Source organism: Cervus canadensis, chromosome 4 (assembly GCF_019320065.1).
Source record: "Cervus canadensis isolate Bull #8, Minnesota chromosome 4, ASM1932006v1, whole genome shotgun sequence".
NCBI lineage: Eukaryota > Metazoa > Chordata > Mammalia > Artiodactyla > Cervidae > Cervus > Cervus canadensis.
The window spans coordinates 96709060-96729055 of NC_057389.1; the positions used below are offsets into that span (position 1 = coordinate 96709060).

The 19996-nt window shown below is 47.3% G+C and overlaps 1 protein-coding gene and 1 pseudogene across 5 annotated transcripts in view; both read left to right on the forward strand.

Moving 5' to 3' along the window:
- The window catches only part of RASGEF1C (RasGEF domain family member 1C), a 94071-nt gene that overhangs the window by 12681 nt on the left and 61394 nt on the right, over positions 1-19996 (forward strand). The gene's annotated exons all lie outside the window — the stretch shown is intronic.
- LOC122440576 lies at positions 17078-17806 on the forward strand (annotated as a pseudogene).

A 19996-nucleotide genomic window follows, 5' to 3' on the forward strand; every position in this document is an offset into this window, starting at 1 on the left:
CCCAGCACCACTTGTTAAAGAGGTTGTCTTTTTTTCCATGTATAATCCTTGCCTCCTTTGTCAAAGATTAAGGTGTCCAAGGTTCTGGATTTATCTCGGGCTTTCTATTTGTCCATGATCTATATTTCTGTCTTTGTGCCAGTACCACACTGTCTTGATGACTGTGGCTTTGTAGTAGAGTCTGAAGTCAGGCAGGTTGATTCCTCCAGTTCCATTCTTCTTTCTCAAGATTACTTTGGCTATTCGAAGTTTTTTGTATTTCCATGCAAATTGTGAAATTCTTTGGTCTAGTTCTGTGAAAAATACCGTTGGTAGCTTGATAGGGATTGCATTGAATCTATAGATTGCTTTGGGTAGAATAGCCATTTGACAATATTGATTCTTCCAATCCATGAACACGGTATGTTTCTCCATCTGTTTGTGTCCTCTTTGATTTCTTTCACCAGTGTTTTATAGTTTTCTATGTATAGGTCTTTTGTTTCTTTAGGTAGATATATTCCTAAGTATTTTATTCTTTTTGTTGCAATGGTGAATGGTATTGTTTCCTTAATTTCTCTTTCTGTTTTCTCATTGTCAGTGTATAGGAATGCAAGGGATTTCTGTGTGTTTATTTTATATCCTGCAACTTTACTATATTCGTTGATTAGCTCTATTAATTTTCTGGTAGAGTCTTTAGGGTTTTCTATGTAGAGGATCATGTCATCTGCAAACAGTGAGAGTTTCACTTCTTCTTTTCCTATCTGGATTCCTTTTACTTCTTTTTTTGTTTTTTTTGCTGTGGCCAAAACTTCCAACACTATGTTGAATAGTAGTGGTGAGAGTGGGCACCCTTGTCTTGTTCCTGATTTCAGGGGAAATGCTTTCAATTTTTCACCATTGAGGGTGATGCTTGCTGTGGGTTTGTCATATATAGCTTTTATTATGTTGAGGTATGTTCCTTCTATTCCTGCTTTTTGGAGAGTTTTAATCATAAATGAGTGTTGAATTTTGTCAAAGGCTTTCTCTGCATCTATTGAGATAATCATATGGTTTTTATCTTTCAATTTGTTAATGTGGTGTATTACATTGATTGATTTGTGGATATTAAAGAATCCTTGCATTCCTGGGATAAAGCCCACTTGGTCATGGTGTATGATTTTTTTAATATGTTGTTGGATTCTGTTTGCTAGAATTTTGTTAAGAATTTTGCATCTATGTTCATCAGTGATATTGGCCTATAGTTTTGTTCAAGTATTCAATATTCTTCCTGACACTATCTATTTATTCTGTCTATTATTGAGTAGGGATGTTAAAATCTCAGCTACAATTGTAGATTTGCCTGTTCTCATACTTCTATCTTTCTTGCTTCATATATTTTGAAACTCTGATATTTAGATAGCACATGTTTAGGATGATTATGTCCTCTTAATAAACTGACCCCTTTGTCATTGGAAATGCCCCTGTTTATCAGTTCTGAGAACAATGTAGACATGCCAACTTTCTTTTTTTCATCTTTTTGCCTTACCACTATTTGTGTTTGTATGCTTAAATAGAGAGTTCTTTGTTGGTTCTAGCTTTCTTATCCAATCTGAAAGTGTCTGCCTTTTCATTGGGTTCTTTGGACCATTTATATTTAATGTGATTATTGATATTATTAGATTGAAATTGACCACCTTGCTATTTAATTTTTATTTATTTCATATGTTTCTCATCATTTTATCTTCTTTTTCAGACATATTTTGGGCTAATTGGGTATTTTTTAGTGATTACACCTTATCTGCTTTGTTGACATATTAGCTATTAATATATCCCTGTGTTTAGACCTTCATTTAGGTATAATCATATACATTGTATTAATTTTTTTATTGTTGCCTAAAGCATTAAAACAATTTTGGAAACATTAAACAATATACATTCGTTATTTTAGGGTTTCCATGAGTCATGTTCCAGGGAGAGCTTAACTGGGTCCTCTCCTCAGAGTCTCATAGGCCTGGAGTTGGAATTTCATCTGAGGCTTAGGATCCCCTTCCAAGCTCATGTAAATGGTGTCAGACTTCATTTCCTGGCAGCAGTAGTGCTCATAGTGACTTACTTTCTCAAGGACATCAAGAAGAGGCTGTGATGGAACTCTCAGACCTCTAGACCTTCTTTTTAAAGAGGTTGTCTGATTAGGTCAGGCTCACCCAGGATGAAAAGGCACAAAGATAGGACACTGAAACATGAACTCCCCGGGTTGGTAGGTGCCCAATATGCTATAGGAGGTCAGTGGAGAAATAACTCCAGAAAGAATGAAGAGATGGAGCAAAAGCAAAAACAACACCAGCTGTGGATGTGACTGGTGATGGAAGTAAAGTCCAGTGGTGTAAAGAGCAATATTGTGTAGGAACATGGAGTGTTAGTTTCATCAATCAAGGCAAATTGGAAGTGGTCAAGCAGGAGACGGCAAGAGTGAACATTGACAATTTAGGAAATCAGAGAACTAAAATGGACTGAAATGGGTGAATTTAACTCAGATGACCATTATATCTACTACTGTGGACAAGAATCCCTTAGAAGAAATGGAGTAGCCATCATAGTCACCAAAAGAGTCTTAAATGCAGTACTTGGATGCAATCTCAAAAATGACAGAATGATCTCTGTTTGTTTCCAAGGCAAACCATTCAATATCACAGTAATTCAAGCCTATGCCCCAATCAGTAATGCTGAAGAAGCTGAAGTTGAACAGGTCTACAAAGACCTACAAGACCTTCTAGAACTAACACCCAAAAAGATGTCTTTTACATTACAGGGGACTGGAATGCAAAAGTAGGAAGTCAAGAGAAATTTGGAAAAACAGGCAAATTTGACCCTGGAGTACAAAACAAAGCAGGTCAAAGGCTAACAGAGTGTTGTTAAGAGAACCCACTGGTCATAGCAAATGCCCTTTTCCACCAACACAAAAGAAGACTACACATAGACATCACCAGATGGTCAATACCAAAATCAGGTTGATTATATTCTTTGCAGCCAAAGATGGAGAAGCTTGTACAGCCAGCAAAAACAAGACTGGGAGCTGACTGTGGCTCAGATCATGAACTCCTTATTACTAAATTCATACTGAATTTGAAGAATGAATTGAAGAAAGTAGGAAAATTGACTGAAATTGAAGAAAGTAGGGAAAAACCACTGAACCATTCAGGTATGACCTACATCAAGTCCCTTATGATTATGGAGTGGAAGTAAAAAATAGATTCAAGGGATTAGATCTGATAGAACGCATGAAGAACTATGGACAGAGGTTCATGACATTGTATAGGAGACAGTGATCAAGACCATCCCCAAGAAAAAGAAATGCAACAAGGCAAAATGGTTGTCTGAGGAGGCCTTACAAATAGCTGAGAAAAGAAGAGAAGCTAAAGGCAAAGGAGAAAAGGAAAGATATACCCATTTTAATGCAGAGTTCCAAGGAATAGCAAGGAGAGATAAGAAGGCCTTTCTCGGTGATCAATGCAAAGAAATAGAGGAAAATAGAATGGGAAAGACTAGAGTTCTCTTCAAGAAAATTAGAGATACCAAGGGAACATTTCATGAAAAGATGGGCACAATAAAGGACAGAAATGGTATGGACCTAACAGAAGCAAAAGATATTAAGAAGAGGTGGCAAGAATACACAGAACTATACAAAAAATATATTCATGACCCAGATAACCAAAAGGGTGTGATCACTCACCTAGAGCCAGATGTCCTGGAATGCAAAGTCAAGTGGGCCTTAGGAAGCGTCACTATGAACAAAGCTAGTGGAGGTGATGGAATTCCAGTTGAGCTATTTCAAATCCTAAAAGATGGTGCTGTGAAAGTGTTGCACTCAATATGCCAGCAAATTTGGAAAACTCAGCAGTGGCCACGGAACTGAAAAAGGTCAGTTTTCATTCCAATCCCAAAGAAAGGCAAAGCCAAAGAGTGTTCAAACTACCACACAGTTGCACTCATCTCACACGCTAGCAGAGTGTGAGCTCAAAATTTTGGAGCTCAAAATTCTCCAAGCCGGGCTTCAACAATATGTGAACCATGAACTTCCAGATGTTCATGGTGCATTTGGAAAAGGCAGAGGAACCAGGGATCAAATTGCCAATATCCATTGAATCACTGAAAAAGCAAGAGAGTTTGAAAAAAGCATCTAATTCTGCTTTATTGACTATGCAAAATCTTTTGACTCTGTGGATCACAGCAAACTGGAAAATTCTTCAAGAGATGAGAATGCAAGACCACCTTATCTACCTCCCAAGAAATCTGTATGCAGGTCAAGAAGCAACAGTTAGAACCAGACATGGAACAACAGACTGGTTCCAAATCGGGAAAGGAGTAGGTCAAGGCTGTATATTGTCACCCTGCTTATTTAACTTATATGCAGAGTACATCATGAGAAATGCCAGATTGGATGAAGCACAAGCTGGAATCAAGATTGCTGGGAGAAATATCAATAACCTCAAATATGCAGATGACACCACACTATGGCAGAAAGTGAAGAAGAACTAAAGAGCCTTTTGATGAAAGTGAAAGAGGAGAGTGAAAAAGTTGGCTTAAAGCTCAACATTCAGAAAACAAAGATCATGGCATCTGGTCCCATCACTTCATGGAAAATAGATGGAGAAACAATGACAGACTTAATTTTCTTGGACTCCAAAATCATTGAAAGATGGTGACTGCAGCCATGAAATTAAAAGATGCTTGCTCCTTGGAAGAAAAGGTATGACCAACCTAGACAGCGTGTTAAAAAGCAGAGACATTACTTTGCCGACAATTGTCCATCTAGTCAAATATGGTTTTTCCAGTAGTCATGTATGAATGTGAGAGTTGGACTAAGAAAGCTGAGTGCTGAAGAATTGATGGTTTTAAACTGTGGTGTTGGAGAAGACTCTTCAGAGCCCCTTGGACTGCAAGGAGATCAAAGCAGTCCATCCTAAAGGAACTCAGTCCTGAATATTCATTGGAAGGACTGATGCTGAAGCTGAAACTCCAGTACTGTGGCCACCTGATGTGAAGAACTGACTCATTGGAAATGACTCTGATGCTGGGAAAGATTGAAGGTGGGAGGAGAAGGGGATGACAGAGGATGAAATGGTTGGATGGCGTTACCGACTTGATGGACATGAGTCTGAGTAAACTTCAGGAGTTGGTGATGGGACATTGTGACCTGGCGTGCTGCAGTCCATGGGGTCACAAAGAGTTGGACATGACTGGGCAACTGAACTGAACCCAGCTGATTAAGGCGCTTGATTAAATTTGCAAAATTCCCTTCACCTTTGCCATATAACTTAACCTAGTCATAGGAGTACCATCGATGATATTCATGGGTCTCAGCCACACTCAAGAAAAGGGGATTCACAAGGCATGTACACCAGAGGCTGGGAGTCTGGAGGGCCATTCTAGAATTCTTCCTGCTACAACTTTAGCTCAGCACTGTCTGCCTTCAAGTAGTCCTATGCTAGTTCACATACAGTATGAGCGCCCGATGCCAGGGTACTTCCCTTGTCTCTCAACCTTTGTGCTTGTATTTGTTTCTTAGAGTTGTGTAACAAAGTACTGGAAGCTGGGTTGGCTTAAAACAGCAGAAATTTATTCTCTCATAGGGTAGAAGTCCAAAATCAAGGTATTAACAGGACCATGCTTTCTCTGCAACCAACAGGAAAATCCTTCCTTGCCTCTTCGTAGCTTCTGGTGGTTTGCCAGACGTCTTTGACAGTTCCTTGGCTTGCAGCTACATTGTTGCGTGATTTCCTCTCAAGTGTGTCTGTGTCTTCAGATGACCATCTGCTTTTAAGGACATGAGTCATATTAGGTTAGTGGCTCACCTTACTCTAGAATGACGTCATCTTAACTAATTAAATCTACAGTGACCCTATTTTCAAATAATGTTACATTCAGTGATACTAGGGGCTAGAAATTCAACATGTCTTTTGGGGGACACATTACAAAACTATTGTCATATGTTGTATTTCCACATATTTACAAACCCCACATACATTATTTTTGCTTTGCACAGCCAATTACATTTTAGAGATACTTAAACAAAAGGAAAAAATGTCTATATTTATCCATGTAGTTCATGTTCTTGCTTCTTTTATGTAGGTCTGGGGTGGGATTGAGGTTGAACAGGCTTGGCACATCCCTAGACAGCAGCCTCTTGACCACCAGTAATGAGGGGCAGAGTAGCCCCAAGCTGGGTATGCAGCCCACCATGGCCACACAGGCAGGGCATGTGGGGCCCCTCCTCATCTCCTCTCTCTGCACTTAGTAGTATCCCTCTGGGTACAGCTCATATCAGGCTTTGTCCTAACAGTGATGGTTTTCTACCTCATGACCCCTCTTCATTTTTCTAACCAGTTGAATTTAAGGGTTAATGAGTGGAAGGGAGCCCAAGCCAGACTTTGGGGAGCTGGAAACAGGCTCTTTCTCCACCTGAGTGCCGGTTGCACAGGCGTCTTCACTTTGGGAGTGAAGACACTTCACCTAGCTGCACACTTCAAATGTGTGTGCATTTTAGGATATATGCTATACTGCACTAAAAACTTAAAACACAAACTAGTAACAATAACTAAGACTGGAAGAGAAGTTGAGGGTCCCAGGGGCCCTGCTTGCAGGAGTGGACTTGCTGGTCCCCTGGGCAGGAGCTGGGTCCTGGGCTGCTTGTCAGTGGCCAACACGTGGCAGGGGCTCAGCTCCCTCAGGGGATAGACCGGGACCTGGGACACAGAGGTGATGAAAGGACTCCAGAAGCTGTAAGATGTTGTACACATGCCAGGCTGAACCCCTAAAGGGCAGTTTGCGTTACAACCATTTTGAGTCTTGGAACTCTTCTCAGAGAGCAGTGGAGGCAACACTGGTTTCAGAAAAGAGGTGGCGTTGCAGCTGTCGGGCGCCTGAAGACAGTGGCTGGGCCGGCCCGTGCATCGGTTTCTGCTTTGACAAATGACCTGGAATCAGTCGCCCCTGCTTTTCGTTCAGCCCACATGTGCACGGCATTCTTCTGTGTGTTATGATGGACTCAGGCCAATGAGTGCCTGGAGAGAGAGGAATTGGCCGCCTTCCCCAAAGCTGACGGCTCCCATAAGTTCCTCCTCCTGGTGCCTGGTGTCATGCTCCTCCTCCATCACCTGTCTGCGCTCCATTTGTCTTTCCTTCCTTTTTTCCCAAAATGAAGAAACCCTTTGATGCCTCTTTGTAAAAGTAATACAAGCCATTGAAGCAGAAAGTGTCAGAAATGTAGAAAGCGGTAAAGGAGAAACCCAAGCCACCCCTTAGCCTGTTAAGGACAAGAATCACTGAATGTGGTGGGCTTTCTCTCTGGGCTTCCCGGATGGCTCAGCTGATAAAGAGTGCCTGCAATGCAGGAGATCCGAGTTTGATCCCTGGGTTGGGAAGATCCCCTGGAGAAGGGAACTGCTACCCACTCCAGTATTCTGGCCTGGAGAATTCCATGGACTGTGTAGTCCATGGGGTCACAAAGAGTCGGACATGACTGAGCGACTTTCACTTTCTTTTTTTCCCTCTGGGTATGTGGAGGTATATTTTTCTTGTGCAAAACTTCACTCATTCTAAGCATAGCCTGAATTATAACTGGCTTTTCTCAGTCCTCAGCTGCAGATGCACCCATCATCCCCTGTGCTCCTCTGACTACTGCATGGTGTTCTGTTGAAGAGAGGGATGACCCTTTGCTTAGCCAGTGCCTGTGGCCAGGTGCAGTGTGGTGGATGTCCTTGTTCTTGGCAGGCGCCATCGATGGGTGCACTCTCCCTGGATAGGGCCTCAGAGTAGTTACTGTGGTCAAAGGTGTACATCCGTGCCAGCTTCTGCCTTCGCTCTGGAGCCCGTCCTCCAAACGATGGTGCATCACACAAAGGGTCACCGTGCCCTCATGCTCTCCTCCTCCGTCCATGTGGCTGGCCCAATAATCAGCCTTGTCTTCCTCCACCGCTCTACTCTGGGCTTCCCCCCACTCCCACATCTTCTTCCTGCGGTTTCCCTCATGTCAGTCAAGTCCCCCAGATGGCCAAGTGCCAGCCTGAGTAGCCGCATCCTTGCCGTCCACACATCAGCGTGGCCTGTGGGCATCCCCTGCCCGGTCTGCCCGGGATGCAGCCCACTTCTTCCAGCCCCTGATTCCAGCTCATCCTACAGTCATGACTCTCCCTCTGTCCATGCTTCACCCAGCAGAGACCTACCGGGGCCATCCCCCAACACTTGACCAAACCTTGCTCATCCCGTGCCCCGAGGTGAGGGTGCCCCTCACCTGGCTCGCCACAGCGGCCTTGCTCTTCTCGGCTTGCTCCCTTCTCTGGGCCGTGGCACCTGCTGCCTCCCTGAACAGCCCTTCCCCAACTCCCAGGATGCCCCTCCCATTCTGATCCTTCCTTCCATTGAGTTTCAGAGCAGATGTCGCCTAGGCACGTCAGCCTGTGAGCTGGGCTCCTTAGATCCTGTTCCATTAGAAGAGAATGTAAGAGGTAAAGTGACCTCCCCAGAGACTCACAGCTAAGGACCAAATGTATGACTGCCCTGCTTAGCCCGTGTGTTCCCACAGCCCATAGCTGATGGGGTGTAGCCCACCCCCTGCTGGTGACGGTGAACTCCAAAACCAAGTCTGTCTCCAGAGCCTCAGGTCTTTGGATTCTTTGCGTTGCATGTGCGGAAACTCAGCTCAAGCAGACGGAGCTGAAGCACAAAAGGGGAATGTCTTTGCATCTATAAATAAAAAGTCTAGGGATGTACCTATGGCTAATTCACATGATATTTGGCAGAAACCAACACAATATTGTAAAACAATTATCCTTCAATTAAAAATAAATAAATATTTTAAAAACTAAACAGAAAAAAAAAAAAAAACTAAACAGAAAAGTCTCGGGGTGGACATCAGACATGGACAGATCTGGGACGTGGCCTCTGGCTCTACTTTCTCCACTTGGGCTTCTTTTACGAGAAGGCCCTTGGCAGCCTTACATTTACCTCCTGTCCTTCCTTTCCCCAAGCAGAAGGTAGAGTCTCTGCTCCAACAATTCAAATTCATGTCCCAAGAATTGTCTGCTGGCCCACCCCAGTGAAGTGCCTCCTCATGGATCTATTCCTGAGTCTGCGGGTGGCACGCAGTGAGTGGCTTGCTCTGAACCACACGCCCATCCCAAAGCACTGCAAGGAAAGCTAGTTCCTACCCCAAGTAGCCACTGGGGCCATATGCCCTTAATACCGCAGGCAAGCACGAGAGGACAGAATGGTCTCTGTTGCCATAAGGAGGAATAGATGCTGAGTAGGCAGAAGCCACAGAGGCCCGTGACCTTGGACAGCAGCAGCAGAGCCAAGTCTTGGTGTGGACAAGATGTAATCTAGGTGCTTCCTCTCACTTCCATGCCCTAGCCTCACTTAGTCCTGGAACCACTGCAGCCTGGCCAGAGGGACTTTGCAGACCCTCACCCGACGGCCTTTGCTGAGGCTGCTGGGACTGAGAGGAGGCTAGAAATGGAGCCAGCTAAGAGGCTGCTTCCTTAGAGAAACTGTTTCTCTAAGGAAACCCTTGTTGTCCTATGGCCGTTGTTAAGTAGCTCCTGTTGTTCTATGGCCTTTAGGCTAGCATCCCCCTCCCTGCCCCTCTGCCAGCCACTCCTTTCTCTCGCTGAGAGTCTCACCCCCACATCTCAGTCACCCACATGCTGTCAAAGTTGTCATGCCTGGAAGCCCCCACCTCCAGGACCAGAGCGGGCCAGGAGGGTGCACAGATGGGCCTGGCCTGGACAGCTAACATTGCCAGTGCAGTGATGTTTTCAGAGTGTCTTTGTGGCAGAGTCTTTCTGAGGTGTTAGCCCCAGAAGTGGCTGTCCTCTGAGCAGCAGGGCCCATCTGCACAAGCGGTGATTCCTCCAAGCCTTATCCTGGTGAGTCTTGGAGTTGTGACATGTGGTGCCTGGGCTGGCCTGGCAGCCCGTACAGAGCCTGGACTTTGTTGTCCCAACAACACGGCTGCTTGGGCCAAGATGAAAGTAGCACTCAACGTGGCTGGACCATTCAGTGCCCTGCCAGCCCCTCTGTGGGCTGGAGCCCACGTGGAACGTGTACCTAGGGGAGGGCATGGCCTGTGTGGCCTCTGCCTCAGGGGCCACCTGCTGCTGGAGGTTGTGGCCAGCTGAGGCTCAAAGACATGGGTTCCTGTGGGTCTCGGGCATGTGAAGGAAGCAGCTTGCTTCACCTGAGAGACTCTCAGACTGGAGGACCTTTAATCCACCTCAGCGCCAGCCGTTGTCTTCAGGGGCCAGCAGTGCTGAGGACTAACTGCAATACTTTAATTCAGTCTTCAGTAACTCCAGCAATGCTGAGGACTGACCGCCATAACATTATTCACTCTTCAGTCACTGACATGTGTCCACATGTTTATTTGAACACATTTTAAAAAGCACATGGCCAGCACATTAGACCCGTGAGTTCATAGATATTATCAGTAAGAATGATACTAATTTTAAAATGTGAATTGATACGAAGAACATGACCAAGTGAATAGCTGTGCAGAGAGTCGTCAGGCCTGGAAATATGAAAATGGTCCTGGAATGTGTCATTCAGAAAACACTGGAGTGAAGGGTTTCACGTCCTGAAGGTCCTGAGCCTGGTTCTTGGAGGGCTGCAGGGGGCTGCACAGAACAAGTGTGCAAAAGACAGGTGTGCACAGGGGAGCCTCACCCCTGTCACCCTTCTGATAGCTGACATATAGGTGTCCCCAGCCCTGCGAAGACTTCTCCTCCTGGTGGCTGTCCTCACTTCTTCACACTCCTCCTTGGCGACTCCTTGCACTGAGACATGTGGCCCAGGGCCCAGCATGGAGGAGGTGGGATGAGCTGGATTCTGCATCACACACTGTGTGCTGGCCTGGCTCCCCCAGCTCCCCACACTGCAGTGCACAAGTCACTCAACCAGGGTTGCCTCATATGAAACGGGGAGGATGAGAGCAGTGGCATGGCTAGACACAGAGGTTTGAGGGAGGAGGTAACCGTATCTGGGCTGTGAGGCAGCTGACTCACACCAGGTCTTCCTGTCCACAAGTGAGGTGGTGTGCTGTATCCACTTTATTAGGAAGCTCTGAGGGGGCTGGGCCTTGTCCAAGGGCTCTCAGATGGGTGGCAGTCAGAGGGTCCCCACCTCTGGGACTCCTCTAGGTGGAGGATTTGGCTGGTTGGGCATCAGAACCACCTGGGCTGTCCACAAGCTGGCGTGAGACCTAGGCATCTGCAGTTTCCAGGAATGCAGCTCCAATTGATGACCAGCCTTCCCCAGATACTGAGGGCAGAGACAGATGTCCAATGCTCACATCTTATCAGGATGACCCTACCCCCAGGATGTGGTGTTGGAGAAGACTCTTGAGAGTCTTGAGAGTTCCTTGGACAGCAAGGAGATCAAAGCAGTCCATCCTAAAGGAAAGCAGTCTGAATATTCATTGGAAGGACTGATGCTGAAGCTGAAGCTCCAATACTTTCACCACGTGATTCGAATAACTGACTCACTGGAAAAGACACTGATGCTGGGGAAGATTGAAGGCAGGAGGAGAAGGGGACAAGAGAGGATGAGATGGTTGGATGGCATCACTGACTCAATGGACATGAGTTTGAGCAAGCTCTGGGAGTTGGTGATGGACAGGGAAGCCTGATGTGCTGCAGTCCACAGGGTCTCAAAGAGTCGGACACAACTGAGCAACTGAACTGAACTGAACCCCCAGCGTGAGAGGTTTCAGCTTTTGAGGCAGAGGCTCACTGGCTTTTGCAAAGGTGGCCATGCCCAAGTGGCGTCTTTACACAGGACTCAAGTTCTAACATCATTGCCTCCCTGACTACCTTTTAGGACAGTGGCTGGGGAGGCCCTGCTCTGCCTGGACCCCCAGTGTCGGCCATGTGCACAGCCTCTACTGCCTGTGATCTGAGGAGCCCCCCATCCAGCCTGGGCCTTTCCCCACACAAGCTGCCTGGGTCTCTGCATAGAGAACCTCTCAAGTCAGAATTCGTCCTGGCTGTGGGCTACCCCAGACCATTTCAGAAGTCAATAAAAGCCCAGTATTAGTTTGAATCCATGGAAGGGGTGGGGGCTATCTTGTCCCCCACCCAGTCCAGCTAGGTGACCTAGCACAGGTCAGGCCCTCTCTCTGAGCCTCAGTTTCCCCTTCTGTGACAACCATAACGCCCCTTCTATGTCCCCTGTAGGTGGAACTGCTTCTCAGCAGGCCTAGAGGGAACCAGATTCACAGTCACATTTGTTCACATGCTACATGTTGTTGGCCGTGGACGAGGGCCCCACATGTCCAGAGGCTGCAGCACAGGCCAGGGACTGACCCCAGAATGCCCAGTGGAGCCACCGGTCTGGGCCTTGGATACACTCATACATCCTCCCAGCCTCTCTGACAAGAGCCTTTTCTCTGTCTACTCAAGGTTCCTGAGAGAAGCCGGAGAAAAACAGTATGTTTCTTTGTTTTATTATAACATGGATGACTTCATCTTCCCAGAAAAGACAACAACGAATTTGTTAAAGTTCAGCTGTGAGAACTTCCTCTTATAGCAAGAATGAGAGGTATTTATTTAAAAGCAGCTTCTTGCTTCTCGGAGTTATTTTCAGATGAGTGGCCCTGCCTGGTGTCCGTCTATGGGGGAGGAGGCTGCGGCGCTCTCTCCTGGTCATTCAGCTGCCCAGTTCTCTGGGACCATCCCATGGGTTTTAATTACTTCCTTCAGATTTCCAAATTCAGGGAGAAATGAAATTATTTCTCTGTCCATTAAGATCTTTCCTGCCTTTCGGCTGGAACCGCCATCTTCCAGTAATTTGCCAAAATAAGCAACACAAGGGGGAAGAGGAGGGACACCGCTGCATGATCTCTAGGCCTTCTAGAAAACCTGGAGCTGTTCCTTTGGCCACATTCATGCGAATCTACAAGAAGGGTGATATTGTGGATATCAAGGGAATGGGTCCTGTTCAGGAAGGAATGCCCCACAAACGTTGCCGTGGCAGAAGTGGAGGCATCTGCAGTGTTACCCAGCATGACGTTGGCATCATTGTAAGCAAACAAGTTAAAGGCAAGACTCTTGCCAAGAGAATTAATGTGCGTATTGAGCATATTAAGGACTCTAAGAGCCAAGATAGCTTCCTGAAATGTGTGAAGAAAAATGATCAGAAAAAGAAGGAAGTCAAAGAAAAAGGGACTTGGGTTCCGCTGAAGCGCCGGCCTGCTCCACCCAGAGGAGCACACTTGTGAGGACCATGGAAAGGAGCCTGAACTCCTGGAGCTGATTCCTATGAATCCATGGCATGATGGGTGTAAAAATAAAGACCTAGACTGTACAAATGTTTCTCTTACTTGAGTAGAGGTGTTGTGTCCCTTCCCCAAGGAAATGCTTAAGGCACATTTTAATTGTGTCCAAATTCAGTGGGTGATGTGTTTTGAAATTTAGTGCTTTTTCTTCCTCAAAGATGTAAGATAGCTTGCTGTTCAAGCTAATAAACTACTATATATATATATATATATATATCTTTCCAGACCCTTGACAGACATCTCTAGCTAGAAGCAAACAGTCCTAAGGAGTGATGTCTGTGTGACCTCCAGAGAGGTGCAGTCAGTGTGATGGTCTGGTCTCTAGTCTCCCAGAACACCAGGTCCCCTGAGGTACCCACACCCCAGGTGGCCACAGAGGGTTTAATCAGGCCAGCCAGAGTGATGGCAGACAGATGATGGGGACAGCGAGGTGCTGGCCTCCCTGGGTAGAAGGACAAGTGCCAGGAAGGAGTGGATGCTTGATGTGGCTGGCTCTTCTGAGCTCTTGAGTAAAGGCAGAAATGCTGATTCTCATGAAAACCCTTGTGTAAATAAGGTCAGCAGATCCACCATTTACAGGGGCAGGACACCTGGACCCCTGCTTGTCAACCTCTTGATTTACCTAGAGTGACCATTGTGGATGCACTTGTCACCTGTCCGCCTGGATCAATATGAGGGACAGAAGTGGTGAACTTCACTCTCCCTGGCCGTGAATAAGTAGGTGAGAGAGCCAGACAGGGACCACAGGCCTTGCCCAGGGACAGATTGCCCAGAGGCAGTCTGTGAATGGCATGGGAGCCCAGAACGGGAGCTGTGGCCATTAGCAGGACTGAGAGGCTTGAGTCAGGCTCCCTGGAGGAAGGCTCTGCCATCCAAGAAGAGAGTACAGCCGTCCAAAGGCCTCGAGGCAGGGAGGGTCCAGAGAGGCGGGAATGGAATGTTGGTGGGCAGATGGAGGCCACACACGTGGGGAAGAGATCCAGGCGGGCTCCAGCTCCCAGGGGGAGCCTGGCAGGAATTCTGGAGAAGGGAGAATGTGGACCCGGTTCTTTTCAGGCTAGGGCAGGAAGCCCCTGACTGGGCTTGACAGGAGGGTCTGAGGGGAGTCAGTGGGCAGCAGCACCTGTGAGTTTTGCACACCCCAGACTGTCCTAACTGCTGGGGATCCCTACACCTCCATGCCCCCACTTCCTCAACCACCTCGTGATTCCTGGGCCCTGACCAAGGCAGCTTAAGGTGCACTTGGCCAGCTCAGAGAGGCCTGAGCTCAGAGAAAGGCCGGATAACCCAAGTGGCAGTGGGAGGCTAGGCAGCCGGGGCAGTTCCTGCCTGAAGGAGGCAGAGGAGCAAGCCAGTGTGACCTCCTGGCCAGGAGCCTGAGTGCCTCTCATCACAGAGTGGGGCAGCACCATGTGACTCTACTTCTGACCCCAGTAGATCCACCAAGGCGGGCTATTATGAGCCCACTTTATAGATGTGGAAACTGAGGCTCATACAGGTGAGGAGGCTGTTCCACTACCAGGCAGTGAGGAGGACCCCCTGCCTGCTCTGTGTAGCCCACGGAGCACATCCCCAAGCCTCCCAGGCTTGCCTCCCCAGATACTGAAACAAATCCCAGAAACCACAGGAATAAAAAATAAAGCCTTTATTTTTACCAACTGTTTCCTGTCTTTGAAAATGCCTGAGAGGTTTTTGTCAAGAGGTGTGGGTGACTCATGCAGAACTTGGAGATGCGATTAGCTATTTTTGCCTCAGACTCCAAAGACAGATGGGCAGCATCCCTGTGGGTACGCAGGCAGTGGGGCTGACCCTCAGCAGGGAGGCAGGGCAGTGGTCGCCATGCACAGTGGCCTAGGCAGTCCCAACGTTGCCAGCATTGATGAAAGCAAATCTGTCCCCCAGAAGGCTGGCTCTGGGTTTGCTGGGGTGTTGTTATCTCCAGGCTTATGTTGGCTTCCAAGGCCACAGGAGGTGGGGACAGTGGTCCTTGTTGATGTCCCCTTCCTTCCAGTCTGCAGTGCCTGAACGTGAGGCTCCTCCTGCCCTCCACCTCTAGGCGAGCAGGCCCCAGGCCTGGGACCCCATAAATGGGGTCCTGATTCACACCTTCCAGGTTCACCTGAGGCCTGCCTTCAGGGCTCAGCCGTGGAAGCTGAACGTCCCAGGCTCTGTCATCACATTCAAGACTCAGGCCTGATGACAAGGAAGCCACAAAACCTAAACTGAGAATGGGTTCCTCCTCTGGTGCCAATGGGGTCCTCCCTCCCTCAGGAGGCTCTAGCAGTGGGGATCCCGCTTCTGGGCTGGAAGAGGGCCCCAGGATGCCTGGAATGGGGAGCCATGGCCCGGGTCTCACCATGTGGCCCCTGAACCTGGAACTGGGGCCGTGGCTTCCGACTTGGTCTGTCTCCAGCTCTCTGGGGCTTCCCTGGTGGCTCAGATGGTAAAAAATCTGCCTGCCATGTGGGAGACCTGGGTTCCATCCCTGGGTTGGGAAGATGCCCTTGAGGAGGGCCTGGCAACCCACCCCAGTGTTCTTGCCTGGAGCATCCCCATGGACAGAGGAGCCTGGTGGGCTACAGTCCTTGGGGTCACAGAGAGCCGGACACAACTGAGCAACTAAGCACCAATTCTCTGGGACTCGAGGGCCCCAATTTGGGACGGCTCTATAGTGCCTACAGGAGCCCCTGTCCTCCAGGCTCTAACTGGGCAGGGCCCATGAAGGGTCATCTGCCATCAGACCTGATGAGGAGGAGAGCAAGGGAGGAACATGACCCGGCGGCCAGTGCAGCCCCTCGGCTGAAGCACAGAGTGGCTCGGCCGAGGCCTGGGGCCCTGAGAGCCATCAGGAGGCTCAGCGGGAGAGAAACCTGGGGACGGCTGACTCTGATTGGTCACAGGAGGGTGGGGAGCCTCACTGGGATGGGTGCTCCCTCAGGGCCCAGGCGGGGGCCTGGGCAGGACAGGCAGGGCTGTGCCTCTCAGCTGGTGGGTGGGGGTTGGGAAAAGACTCAGCTGAAGAACAGCTAGCGCTTTCATTTCTGCGTCCTTGATTCACGCATCCCAGTGACAAATGTGTTTTTCACACAGTCTTGAAATTCACTCTCTGGTAAATAAGACGCTTGTTTCCCCCTCACAGAACAAGCCACTCTCCTCCCTGGCAGCTGTCGCCTGGCTGGCCGGCCCCGTGGAGCAGTACGGTCACCACTGGTAGCCTTGGCCACTGGCCAGGCGCCCCTGGGCACTTTCTCTGCCCTCCTTGGTCGGGAGGGCAGTCACCTCCTCGGGGCTGTTGTTTGTTCATTCATTCATTCCTTTATTTAGCCCTTCAGCAAGTGCTAGGTGAGCCCTGTTCCAAAAGTTGGTGGTGCAGCCTTGAGTAGGGCTGGCAAAGCCACACCCTCAAGAACTCAAGGTCACATGGGGAGAACAGGGGACAAACAAGTAAATAAGATACACAATGACTTCATGCCACAGGAATATGAAATGGGGAGGAAATGGCAGCCAACTCCAGTATTCTTCCCTGAAAAGTACCAAGGACGGAGGAGCCTGGTGGGCTACAGTCCGTGGGGTCTCAAAGAGTCGGACACGACTGAATGGCTAAGCACAGCACCAGTGTGGAGGATGACGGGGCAGTGAACGCCATGTGAACCTGCGGTCAGAGAAGGCTTCCGTCGGGGATGAGAGGGAAGCAGCCGGTGAAGGCCTGGGGGAAGGGTGTTCCCGGTGGGGGAAGCCCTGAGGTGGGAATAAGCGTAGTGGACGCAAGGAAAGGATTCGGGACGAGGTTGGAGAGTGGGCTTGGAGCCCCGTTGGTGGGACTTCACGGGGCATGAGAAGGACTTCAGAGGAGGGCCCAGCCGTTCCGTGGGGTGTGACCAGTGACGGTTCTGATCAAGGTCCAGTGCTGCGCTGGGCACGGTCACTCACAACCTCTCCATGCGTCATGAAGTATGGGGGGAAATTGTAGTTGCCTTAAAGAAAGACAGCTGCTGGGAAGGATGATGATTAAAAAGACCCGCAGCAAAGAAAAATGCAATGCCATTGTAGACAGCTGGCCATGGGATTGCAGATTGTCCTGCTGCCCTTGAGAATCAAGAAATGGGCACTGGAATATGTTACCAGTGTGGATCCACAAGTGCAAGGTTAAAGTAGACCCAGCTCCTGGTGAACTTCCTTTTGCAAAATGTTTTGTTTGTGGGGAAATGGGACATCTGTCCATATCTTGTCCTGTTAATCCCAAAGGACTCTGTGTTCATGGTGGTGGCTGCTGACTGTGTGGCTCTGTGGAACATTTGAAGAAAGATTGTCCTGAAAGTCAAACTGAGATCAAATGATCACAGTTGGTCACTGGGGCAAAAGGAATGAGTGCAGACTATGAAGAAATTTTGGATGTGCCTAAACCACAGAAACCCAAAACAAAGATACCTAAAGTTGTTAATTTTTGATGATTAGTACTGTTGTTTGTTCAACTTTCTGAACTGGGCCTACTTCACAACTTAAGCTGGACTGTCCCTTGGAGGCCTGTATTGTATATATCAGTATAATTCAGGTATGGCCAAACCAGTTCCTGAGTTCAGTCCATCAAGGAGCATTCTGCCATTGTTTGGAGAAATTCACTGGAAAAAGTATAAGAGGTTTAAAATGGATTTTCTACAAGAATATATTTTTGACCAATAGAACTTAGGTGTAACTAAGTGGCTATATACCTGATTGTAACATCTTTTTTTGTAATCATCCTTTTCTTAAAAACAAAAATATATATTCATATAAACTATCCCTAAACATAGGATAACCACTTTACACTTGGAAATACATTTGTGGCCCTATTATTTTCTTGGTTCAAAGTATCAATTTATTATTATGTTAGAACTTTATTTACACTTGCCACAAATGTATTATTTTTAAAATATTAAATAAAAACTCATTTTCAATTAAAAGAACAGGACATGGAACAATGGACTGGTTCAAAAGTCAGAAAAGAGTACATCAAGGCTGTATATTGTCACCCTGCTTATTTAACTTATATGCAGAGTATATCATACAAAATGCTGGGCTGGATGAAGCACAAGCTGGAATCAAGATTGCCATGAGAAATATCAATAACCTCAGATAGGCCGATGATACCACTCTAATGGCAGAAAGCAAAGAGGAATTAAAGACCATCTTGATGAAGGTGCAAGAGGAGTGAAAAACCTGAAACTCAACATTCAAAAAACTAAAATCATGGCATCTCGTCACATCACTTCATGGCAAATAGATGGGGAAAAAATGGAAACAGTGGCAGATTTTATTTTGGGGGGCCCCAAAATCACTGCAGATTGACTGCAGCCATGAAATTAAAAGATGCTTGCTCCTTGGAAGAAAAGCTATGACAAACCTAGTTCAGTTCAGTTCAGTTGCTCAGTCATGTCTGACTCTTTGCAACCCCATGGACTGCAGCACGCCAGGCCTCCCTGTACATCACCAACTCCAGGACTTTACTCAAACTCATGTCCATCGAGTTGGTGATGCCATCCAACCATCTCATCCTCTGTCATCCCCTTCTCCTCCTGCCTTCAATTTTTCCCAGCATCAGGGTTTTTTCAAATGAGTCAGACTTTCGCATCAGGTGGCCAAAGTATTGGAGTTTCAGCTTCAACATCAGTCCTTCCAATGAATATTCAGGACTGATTTCCTTTAGAATGGACTGGTTGGATCTCCTTGCTGTCCAAGGGACTCTCAAGAGTCTTCTCTAACACCACAGTTCAAAGGCATCGATTCTTTGGCACTCAGCTTTCTTTATAGTCCAACTCTCACATCCATACATGACTACTGGAAATGCCATAGCTTTGACTAGACAGATCTTTGTTGGCAAAGAGATGTCTCTGCTTTTTAATAAGCTGTCTAGGTTGGTCATAACTTTTATCCCAAGGAGCAAGCATCTTTTAATTTCATGGCTGCAGTCACCATCTGCAGTGATTTTGGAGCCCAAAAAAATAAAGTCTGTCACTGTTTCCACTGTCTCCCCATCTACTTGCCATGAAGTAATGGTACCAGATGACAAACCTAGACAGCATATTAAAAAGCAGAGACATCACTTTGCCAACAAAGGTCTGTATAGTCAGAGCATTTGACTATATATATATATAAATGTATAGGCATTTCCAGTAGTCACATACAGATATGAGAGTTGGACATTAAAGAAGGCTGAGTGCCAAAGAATCGATGTTTTCAAAGTGTGGTGTTGGAGAAGACTTGAGAGTCCCTTGGACTGCAAGGAGATCACACCAGTCAATCCTAAAGGAAATCAGCCCTGCATATTGATTGGAAGAACTGACACTAAAGCTGAAGCTCCAATACTTTGGCCACCTGATGCGAAGAACTGACTCACTGGGAAAGATCCTGATGCTGGGAAAGATTGAGGGCAAGAGGAGAAAGGGGAGACAGAGGATGAAATGGTTAGATGGCATCACCAACTCGATGGACATGAGTTTGCGCAAACTCCTGGAGATAGTGAAGGATAGGGAAGCCTGGCGTGCTGCAGTCCATGGGGTTACAAAGAGTTGGACATGACTTAGAAACTGAACAACAGCAAACCAAAGCACAAAATAGACTGCTGTCCATGTCTCAGATTAGCTGCTGCATGGCACATAAATTTGAACATCAACTTAATGGCTTTGAAAATAAAACTAACATTAAAACCACAACCCCATCAGAGCTTTAGGAACA